The sequence below is a fragment of the Hemitrygon akajei genome, chromosome 10, assembly GCF_048418815.1.
Source record: "Hemitrygon akajei chromosome 10, sHemAka1.3, whole genome shotgun sequence".
Classification (NCBI taxonomy): Eukaryota; Metazoa; Chordata; class Chondrichthyes; order Myliobatiformes; family Dasyatidae; genus Hemitrygon; species Hemitrygon akajei.
The window spans coordinates 66,061,421-66,070,722 of NC_133133.1; positions in this window are offsets into that span (position 1 = coordinate 66,061,421).

Consider the following 9,302-nt stretch of genomic DNA (forward strand, 5'->3'; position numbering starts at 1 on the left):
TAAAAATAAAACAAGGATGATGATTTCCCAAGAGAGACAACATGTGGTCCATTAGCTCTGTAGGCCTAGCATCAGCGAGACTGGGTAAGGAGAGCAACTGCTTGGCACGCTCAGACTCCAATAGTCCAAAAGTCTGTAAAAGGTGAGTTATCAGTGATCAATATTTAATGTGTCAGGCAGATGTTCAAGCAGACTCACCAGCCTCGCAGCCATGAAATTGCTGAGCGATGCTACCATGTAGTAGAATTTGGTGTCATTGGCAGAGATTTCTTGCAGATTGATCTGAGCCTCCGCTTGTACAAAACAAGTGATGGCACTTTACTCCCAAAATTCCAGCAGTTTCAAAGTGACTGTATTGGCCGACATGACCAACAACTCCAGAATCATCCTAGAGAATCAGGGTCACCAAGAAAGGTTTTTGCAAATAAAATAAAGTGAAGCATTTTATGTTTAATGAAACACATTTTACTGAACTCCAATACTTACACAATAAACCTCTTCAGTACTACTTTTGTTAGCAAACACTGACATTAAAGACCTGTTCTAACTTGCAAACAAATGGACGGGTTTCAGAAACACAATTCATTTCTGAGTAGGATATTCAATATTTCAATCAAATATACCATACTTGAAAGCCAGCATCTCATTTACGTGTGCATGTATGTGCATGTATTGTATGCGTGCGTGTGTTTGTGTTGCTCCATTCCAGCAGCTGAAGTCTTTCCTGTATTTCCATCTTCTCTTTTTTCAATCTTTTTATTGATTTTTTTTTAAACAAGTATGTATACAAACAAGAGGAGAATATCTCTGGTATATATGTCAATAGCAGTACATACAGAAGGTAAAATAAACAATACAAGAATCACACATAGTATTAATCTACGAAGTATAAATTTGATATAGAATGTGTAATTCTCCTCTTATCAATCTATGAAGAAAGGAAGGGCTATTAGAAATTTTTATATAGAAGAAAAGAGAAAAAAACATTATTCTAAACAGAAAAAAAAGGACTGGGCTGTCCATCCTGAGAGTAAAACCGAGAAGATAGACTCTCTGATCAAATACAAGGTTCTGAAAAAATAGCTGGAAGAGAGTCAGTACAAAAATCAGATCATGTGAAAATATTAAATAAAAAGTCGCCAAATTTCTTCAAATTTAAAGGATGTATCCAATGGCTGACTTCTTATTTTCTCTAGACTTAAACAGGACATGATAGAGGAAAGCCAATAAAAGGCAGTAGGAGGGTTAGGGTCCTTCCATTTAAGTAAAATGGCTTTCCTAGCCAATAAGGTTGAAAAGGCTATCATCCACTGAGCGGAAGCAAGAATATATCCTGCTTCCAATGGAATAATCCCAAAAATTGCTGTAAAGCAGTTTGGTTGTAAATGCAGATCCAGCACTTTTGATAAGGTTTTAAAAACATCTTTCCAAAAATTCCCTGTATTTCCTCTGATATGCATCCCAGGGCCTTAAGAAGCCAGACTGACTCTTCCAGCTAGTACTTAGAGGTCTGATAGAGCGATGATTATGAGAGGAATTGAACACACTGCAAAAACACCAGTGGGCAGTTCAATATAAAGACTATTGATGAAAGGCTGAAAACTGTTGGATGCTTTCCTCATAACCCAAGTGCCAAAGTTCCCAACTAACACATGTCTTTTCCTTTGTCTCGTATATGAATCCTATTGGTGGGGAGTTTACCCCATTGACCTCATAAGTCAGTGTAATTACAGATCTTTAGTTCTACCTCAGTCTCATGATGCCAAGAGCCATTGCTTTCCTCTGGTTCTGATGCAAGATTATCCACCCACTACAGTGATGCTGCTTCATCTGTGTATTTCAAGATTGTCCTTTTGAAGTTCAAAGTTCAAAATTTATTATCAAAGTAGGTATACATTATACAGTCTTGAAATTCACCTCCTTACAGGCAGCCACAAAACAAAGAACCCCAAAAGACCCCATAAAAAAGTCAAACACCCAACGTGCAGAGAGAAACAAAACAAATTATGCAAACAATAAAAGTAAGCAAGTCGCATTCAGAGGAAAACTGAGTCCATAGCCACAAAGTCCAGAGCAGATGAAGCAGGCCACAGCCTCAGCTTCAGTTCAGTGCAGAGCTGAGTAACCATAGCAGAGTGGCAAGCAGAACTGGCCCAACCCTTGCCTCTTGTCCTGACCCCATGCCTTTTCAATCCATCTGGCCAGGCATTAAAATCAGCCAAACTTCAGGTCATTAATCACACTAGGACCCTGGCCCTGTCACCCCGACGTGCTCTGGGCCTGGACCCTGCTGCCATATTTTGGCTCAGACTCAACCCCTCCAAAATCAGGCCAGCGCTTAGATGGATCAAATCGACTAGGGAGTTAGGGCTTTACTCTCTGGAGAGAAGGAGGATGAGAGGAAACGTGATAGCGGTATAAAAGATATTAAGCGGGAATAGATAGAGTGGACAGACAGCGTCTCTTCCCCAGGGCACCACTGCTCAATACAAGAGGACACGGCTTTAAGGTAAGGGGTGGGAAGTTCAAGGGGGAAATTAGAGTGAGGTTTTTTACTCAGGGAGTGGTTAGTGCGTGGAATGCACTGCCTGAGTCAGTGGTAGAGGCAGATACTCTAGTGAAATTTAAAAGACTACTAGACAGGTATATGGAGGAATTTAAGGTGGGGGGGTTATATGGGAGGCAGAGTTTAAGGGTCAGCAAAACATAGTGGGCTGAAGGGCCTGTACTGTGCTGTACTATTATATGTTCTATGTTAAATCTCACTCCCTGTTTAGGTGGACAGACCTCAAATCAGCCTCTCCTCTGATTTGACTTTGCTCCACTCCATTCACCCTGACTTTGATTCGAATATGCCTCGGCCTCACCCCAACTTGGCTTCAAGCATGCCGCGACTTGCCTCTATTTCACTTCACGTCCGCACACTTCGACCCTCATCTCAGCTTCTCCTTCACTCACATTTCCATTGTTTGCAGTAATCATTTACCATAAGTTTTACAAGAAAAATGTTACTAATAGAGTATTTTGTTGTATTCTTAGTTGTTTTCTTCCTGTCAGTAAGTAATCTCTGGGCTTCACCAGTGCCTTCTTAAACTAAAAGTTTTGTTCCAGATATCCTGTTTTTCAACTCACAATTTAAAAGCACTCAATGGCTGCTTTATTATGTACTTTCAGAACCTAATAAAGTGGCCACTAAATATATTTTCATGGCCTTTTGCTGCTGTAGTCCATTTACTTCAAGCTTTGACGGGATGTGCATTTGAAGATTCACTTCTGCACACCACTGTTGTAACATATGCTTTTTGGAGTTATTGTCACCTCCCTGTCAGCATGAACCACCCTGCCAATTCTACTCTGACCCCTCTCATTAACAAAGTATTTATGCCCACAAAACTGCCGCTCACTGGATTTTTTTTGCTTTTCACACCATTCTCTGTAAACTCGAGAGCAGTGTTTCTCAACCATGGTTCTGCTAAACCCTAGGGTTCAGTGAGAGCTCCCTCGGGGCTCTGAAAGAAATTATGATAACAAAATAAACATCATTTTTTGAACTTCCTACAACATGTGATGCTAGCACTCGCAGTGGTGGACAGTTACTGAGCAGCTCCATTGGTAATCTCATGTAATAGGGGAGGCTGTTGATAATTGGTCAGCACTGGATTGCATGGAGGGGAGGATGGTAGGCTGATAATTGGTGAGTGCTGTACTGCACAGAGTGTGGCGTGTGGCCAAGTGGTTAAAGCGTTGGACTAGTGATCTGAAGGTCGTGAGTTCGAGCCCCAGCTAAGGCAACGTGTTGTGTAGCTTGAGCACATTGCTCCAATCCACCCAGCTGAAAATGGGTACCAGCAAAATGCTGGGGGTTAACCCAGGCATCCTATCTGGGCGGGATTCTCAGTCGCTTCACGCCACGGAAACCGGCATAAGCACCAGCCTGATGAGCCTATAAGGCTCGGGCAGACTTTAACTTTAACGTATTGCACAGAGGGGAGGACAGTAGGCTGATAATTGGTGAGCGCTGTATTGGAGGGGAGGATGGTATGCTGATGAGGTGAGTGAAGTGTGTTTTCCAAGCATTGAATTGACTCATCGAACTTAGGCTGCGATGTCAGCCCATTACTCCCAAATTACTTCCCCAACATACCCTTATGCCCCGCCAACTGACATATGGGAGCAAACAAACACCACTGGTGCAGTAGAAAATTGGTGGGAACTTCTCATTCTAAAGATGGTCCAACATGCCAATTTTTGAAGAGACGGTGTGAAGTGGAAGAGGAGGATTCTAGGCCTACACCTGTGGACAATTCTGATAAGGTTACTGATGAAGAATTACTATTTTCTGAGTCATTTCACTGCTGTAGTGCAACAGTGGACAGAAAATCCTCTGTCTTCACAATGAAAGCTACTGATCACTAGGTTTTACAAGGACCGGAAATCCAAGTGAAGAGGCTCAGGAAGCAAGTTATTTCGTAGCAGAACTTTTTACCCAGAAAAGGAAAAGTCACACAGTTGGTAAGAACCTAATAATGACAATATGTGAAATTATGGTGGGCAAAATGCAAGATGCATTAAGAGAACTTGAAACGGTTTCACTCAAACTGTATGATAAGTCGAAGTTCTGATGACAAACCACATCATGCTGAAGAGATTTTGTGTAATAAACTGAAAAACAACAGCTTCTCTAAGTAGGTTGATGAGTCAACAGATTTCACCAGTAAATGTTATGTTGTAGCGTTTGTAAGATTTGTAAATTATGGTGAAATTCAAGAAAGCTTTTTCTGTTGCCAAGATCAAGGCATTTTTAATGGTTTGTCTTCACATCTGGAAACAAGAGGTCTGTCTTTGAGTAACTGTGTTGGTGTCTATACCGATGGTGCCCCATCAATGGTTGGCTTCGTGAGAGGTTTTGTTTCTCTTGTAAAAAAAAAGAAAGCCCTAATGTTGTCATAATACATTGTTTTCTTCACAGAGAGGTGCTGATGTCAAAAACACTTGGAGACGAAATGGAAATAGTTCTGGATGATGCTACAAAAATTATTAACTTTAGTAAAAAAGGACCAGTTCACTCGAGAATGTTTAAAAAACTGTATGAAAACCTGTACAAAGATCACACCAATCTCTTGCTGTACACAGAAATCCGGTGGCTTAGCAGAGGAAGAATTCTCAGCAGGGTGCCTGAGCTGAAAGGTGAATTGCAGCAGAACTTTCAAGAAAATAGTAAGCCAGATCTTGCTGGGTGCCTAGAAGATGAAGAACGGCTGCAGAAGCTAGCCTACTTAGCAGACATTTATCTTCATGTGAACCAGTTGAACAAGTCTCTGCAAAGCCCTGGAGAAAATGTTCTGACTTCAAATAGCAAGATTCTTGGATTTAAAAGGAAACTGAATCTTTGGAAACATCATGTTGCAAAAGGAAATCTTGAAATGTTCCCACTGCTGCTTGGGCTTGAGAGTGACGAAGGATACTAGCAAGTCTTAGGTCTTATTGAAAACCACCCGGAAGGACTGCAGAACAAAATTGAACAGTATTTTTCCTCCCGTTCAACACAAGTGCATGTCTGGGTGAGGGATCCTTTCTCTAAATCTTCTGCTCAGCCAGAGAACTTGACCTTGAGAGAAGAGGAAGAACTTTGTGAGCGGCACTCTGATCATGCACTCAAGATGAGATTTACTGACCTGGACAAGTTCTGGATTTCTGTGACAGAACAGTATCCTGCCATTCATAGGAGAACAGTGAACATTTTGCTGCAGTTCTCAAATTCTTACATGCGTGATCAAGATTTTTCTCGTTTAACAAGCATCAAAAGCAAGGATAGAAATACTAAGTTTTTAGAATTTATGAAAGGGAAAGAAAGAGATTCATTTCAAGAAAGGTAAACTGAACTTAATGCCTGTTTTTTTTCAAGAAAGAATGGTTAAAAATTTATTCTCTACTCAAAAGAGGACTGACAATTATTTTTGCATTGTTACACCTACAACTTACTGATCATGCTAACGTACCGTGAGCTGTAGATAAAATAAATTTTACACAGGGGTCCATTGAGAACTGAAAATTATTTCAAGGTCTCCTCCAGGGTAAAAAGGTTAAGGAAGGCTTCTCTAGAGACTGTGCTTGAAAATACCAGGAGATAAGCAGTTTATGAGATACTCAAAACACCATGTGTTAACATCAACAATCATTCCACAATCAAAGCTTGGTCAGAACTACTGAACCTCTTGACTACATCTGAAAGTTTTTATGCATTGAGTTATTGCCGCATGATTGGCTGTTTAGATATTTGCATTAATGAGCAGGTGTACATACTGATTGTAGGGGGTTATTTTATTTTTCCTCTTTCTGATTGATCTTATTCATCAGTTTACTAGCTGTCTGCAAAAGCAATATATGTCCTGGGCAAATATAACGTTCACCTAAATCCCTTTGTCCTGTGCAATGCTCCCTTTCCATGCAACATAAAACTTGTTTTCACCCATTTTCAGTTCTTTGACCTGAAACATTAACTCTGTTTGTCCTTCTGCAGACACTGTCCAGGTCCACTAAGTATTTGCAGTGTAATTCTAGTTTTATTTCTGATGTGAAGTAGCCATGGCAAAGTCAAGTCAAGTCATCACTTTTTATTGTCATTTTGACCATAACTGCTGGTACAGTACATAGTAAAAACGAGACAACATTTTTCAGGACCATGGTGCTACATGACACAGTACAAACACTACACTGAACTACGCAAAAAAAAACACAGAAAAAAAAGCTACACTAGACTACAGACGTACCCAGGACTGCATAAAGTGCACTAAACAATGCAGGCAATACAATAAATAATAAACAAGACAATAGGGCAGTAAGGTATCAGTCCAGGCTCTGGGTATTGAGGAGTCTGATAGCTTGGGGGAAGAAACTGTTACATTCTGGTCGTGAGAGCCCGAATGCTTTGGTGCCTTTTCCCAGACGGCCGGAGGGAGAAGAGTTTGTATGAGGGGTACGTGGGGTCCTTCATAATGCTGCTTGCTTTGCGAATGCAGCGTGTAGTGTAAATGTCCGTAATGGTGGGAAGAGAGACCACGATGATCTTCTCAGCTGACCTCACTATCCGCTGCAGTGTCTTGCAATCTGAGATGGTGCAATTTCCAAACCAGGCAGTGATGCAGCTTCTCAGGATGCTCTCAATACAACCCCTGTAGAATGTGATGAGGATGGGGGTGGGAGATGGACTTTCCTCAGCCTTCGCAGAAAGTAGAGATGCTGCTGATTATAGACCACCACAGAGAGGATAATCTGGAATGGCTAAAATAATATATTTTTTTAAAAATAGCAGGTTCTGATGTGGAGAACCAGCCGGTATGAACAAATCCAGAGTCTGAGCTATTTACTTAGTTAGAGAGTTTGTTACAGTATTTGATTCATCAAAGAAGTTTAAAATAATGAATATTCCATCCAATAGCCTCACCTATTTCTTTATTCAGTTCTTGTCACTTGCCTTTGTCATATTATGATGCAAAACTAAAGTTACATCCCAGTGTCCCTTTGTGTTTAATTCTGGCTTTTCATTCCAGTGGTTTGATGCAGCTAAGAATTTTTTTATATATCAGTGAGTGGGTTGTTTAGCGTCAACTACAGTGCTGAGTGTGGAGTCTCATATTTATTCACCAGATCAAGTAGGGAATGCAGGCTTCTTTCTCTAAGGATGTTAATGGACTAATTGTTTTAATGATAATCCTACTATCTCATGTTCACTTTTTCTAATACAATTGTGTAATTAAACTGAATTGAATTTCTTAAATTGCCATAGTTCAATGTTAACTAATCTGAATTATTAGTCCTGGTTTCTGGATTGCTAGGAAATTACAAAACTACCACACAACCATACCTCAAAGTCCAAAATTTCCAGCCTTGTAGAAAAGTGATTTAAAGAAGTTATGAGTTACTTTATCTATGTATGCCAATTATGCTCAATTGAACCTTGGTTGACATTCTTTTTCCTAAAAAATATGATAGATAACTATGACTGCAGCTATGACCATTTGTACAGGCAGAAATAATCTGATACTTGATGGGAACAATAGACCTCTGTCCATTGAGAGTAGAAAGTATCATACTTTCAAATCAGCCCCCTAGATTGATGAATGGGCATGTGGAGAATAATGAAATGCGTCACTGGAGATTAATTGGTGTAAGCTGCTTTGTTTCAGTAAGTTGGATTTCTCAGTGACAGGGTAGGGGCTGGTGTGTGAAATGGAATTCCTGCTTCTCCCTGTATTTCATCTGCTACTATTTTCCTAACTTTTCTGATATTCAATTAATGCTTAATCCTAACTTTTCACTTCCACCTGGTACTTTCAGCTTCCATTTTGGCAGTCAATTTGACAATATTTTCACAAACCATTATCATATTGTAAAAAAAACACATATCCTGAATGTAATGCAAAACCTCCTGCATATTGAACTAAATTATATTCATGGCATAGCCCTTGTCTGCTGATTAAGTGATTTTCTGGATAAATTACAGTAGATTTGTGAGGCAGAACCCATTGCCTGTCAGCCTATCCTCTTTATGTGAACATCCCATAAAAAGCTGTGAAGCATTTCTTCTGCTGTGTATGGTGAACAATTGCTTCCCAATTCAATTGTTATACTGTCTGATTAGTACAATCGCACCAACTAATATTTAAATACCACTTTAGAGTTCATGGACATCATTAAAATTGCCTCATTCGAATCCACATTCTGCTCATTGATGGTGTTGTCAGTATCCAATGGAGTTTTACATTTTAACTTTCAGGATCTACTGTTTCTGCTTGGTACATTGTGCGCTCAAGCTGCTGAAGTTGCACGACTCCTTATTATCGAAATGTATATGTAGTTTGCTGTTACACCACCATGAGTTCACCATGAATGATAAGTGTGAATCAGAGAAGCAAGATGCACAGAAGATAAGAGGTCATTGCACAACTACTTCCACTTCTGCAAAATGATAGAAACTTGCACAAAGGATATTTTAAACTTTAGACATACGTTTGAAAGGAAAAATTAATTTAACTGTGAAGATCTTCAATGAAGTAAATGAGAAACTGCCTTTACATTAAACCCTTGATATTGAACCCTTGAACACTACCTCACTTTTTTAATATATATAATTTCTGTTTTTGATGATTTTTAATCTGTTCATCATACATATACAGTAATTGATTTACTTATTTATTATTATTATATTTATTTTTTCATCTATATTATGTATTGCATTGAACTGCTGCTGCTAAGTTAAGAAATTTCATGACACATGCCAGTGATAATAAACCTGATTCTGA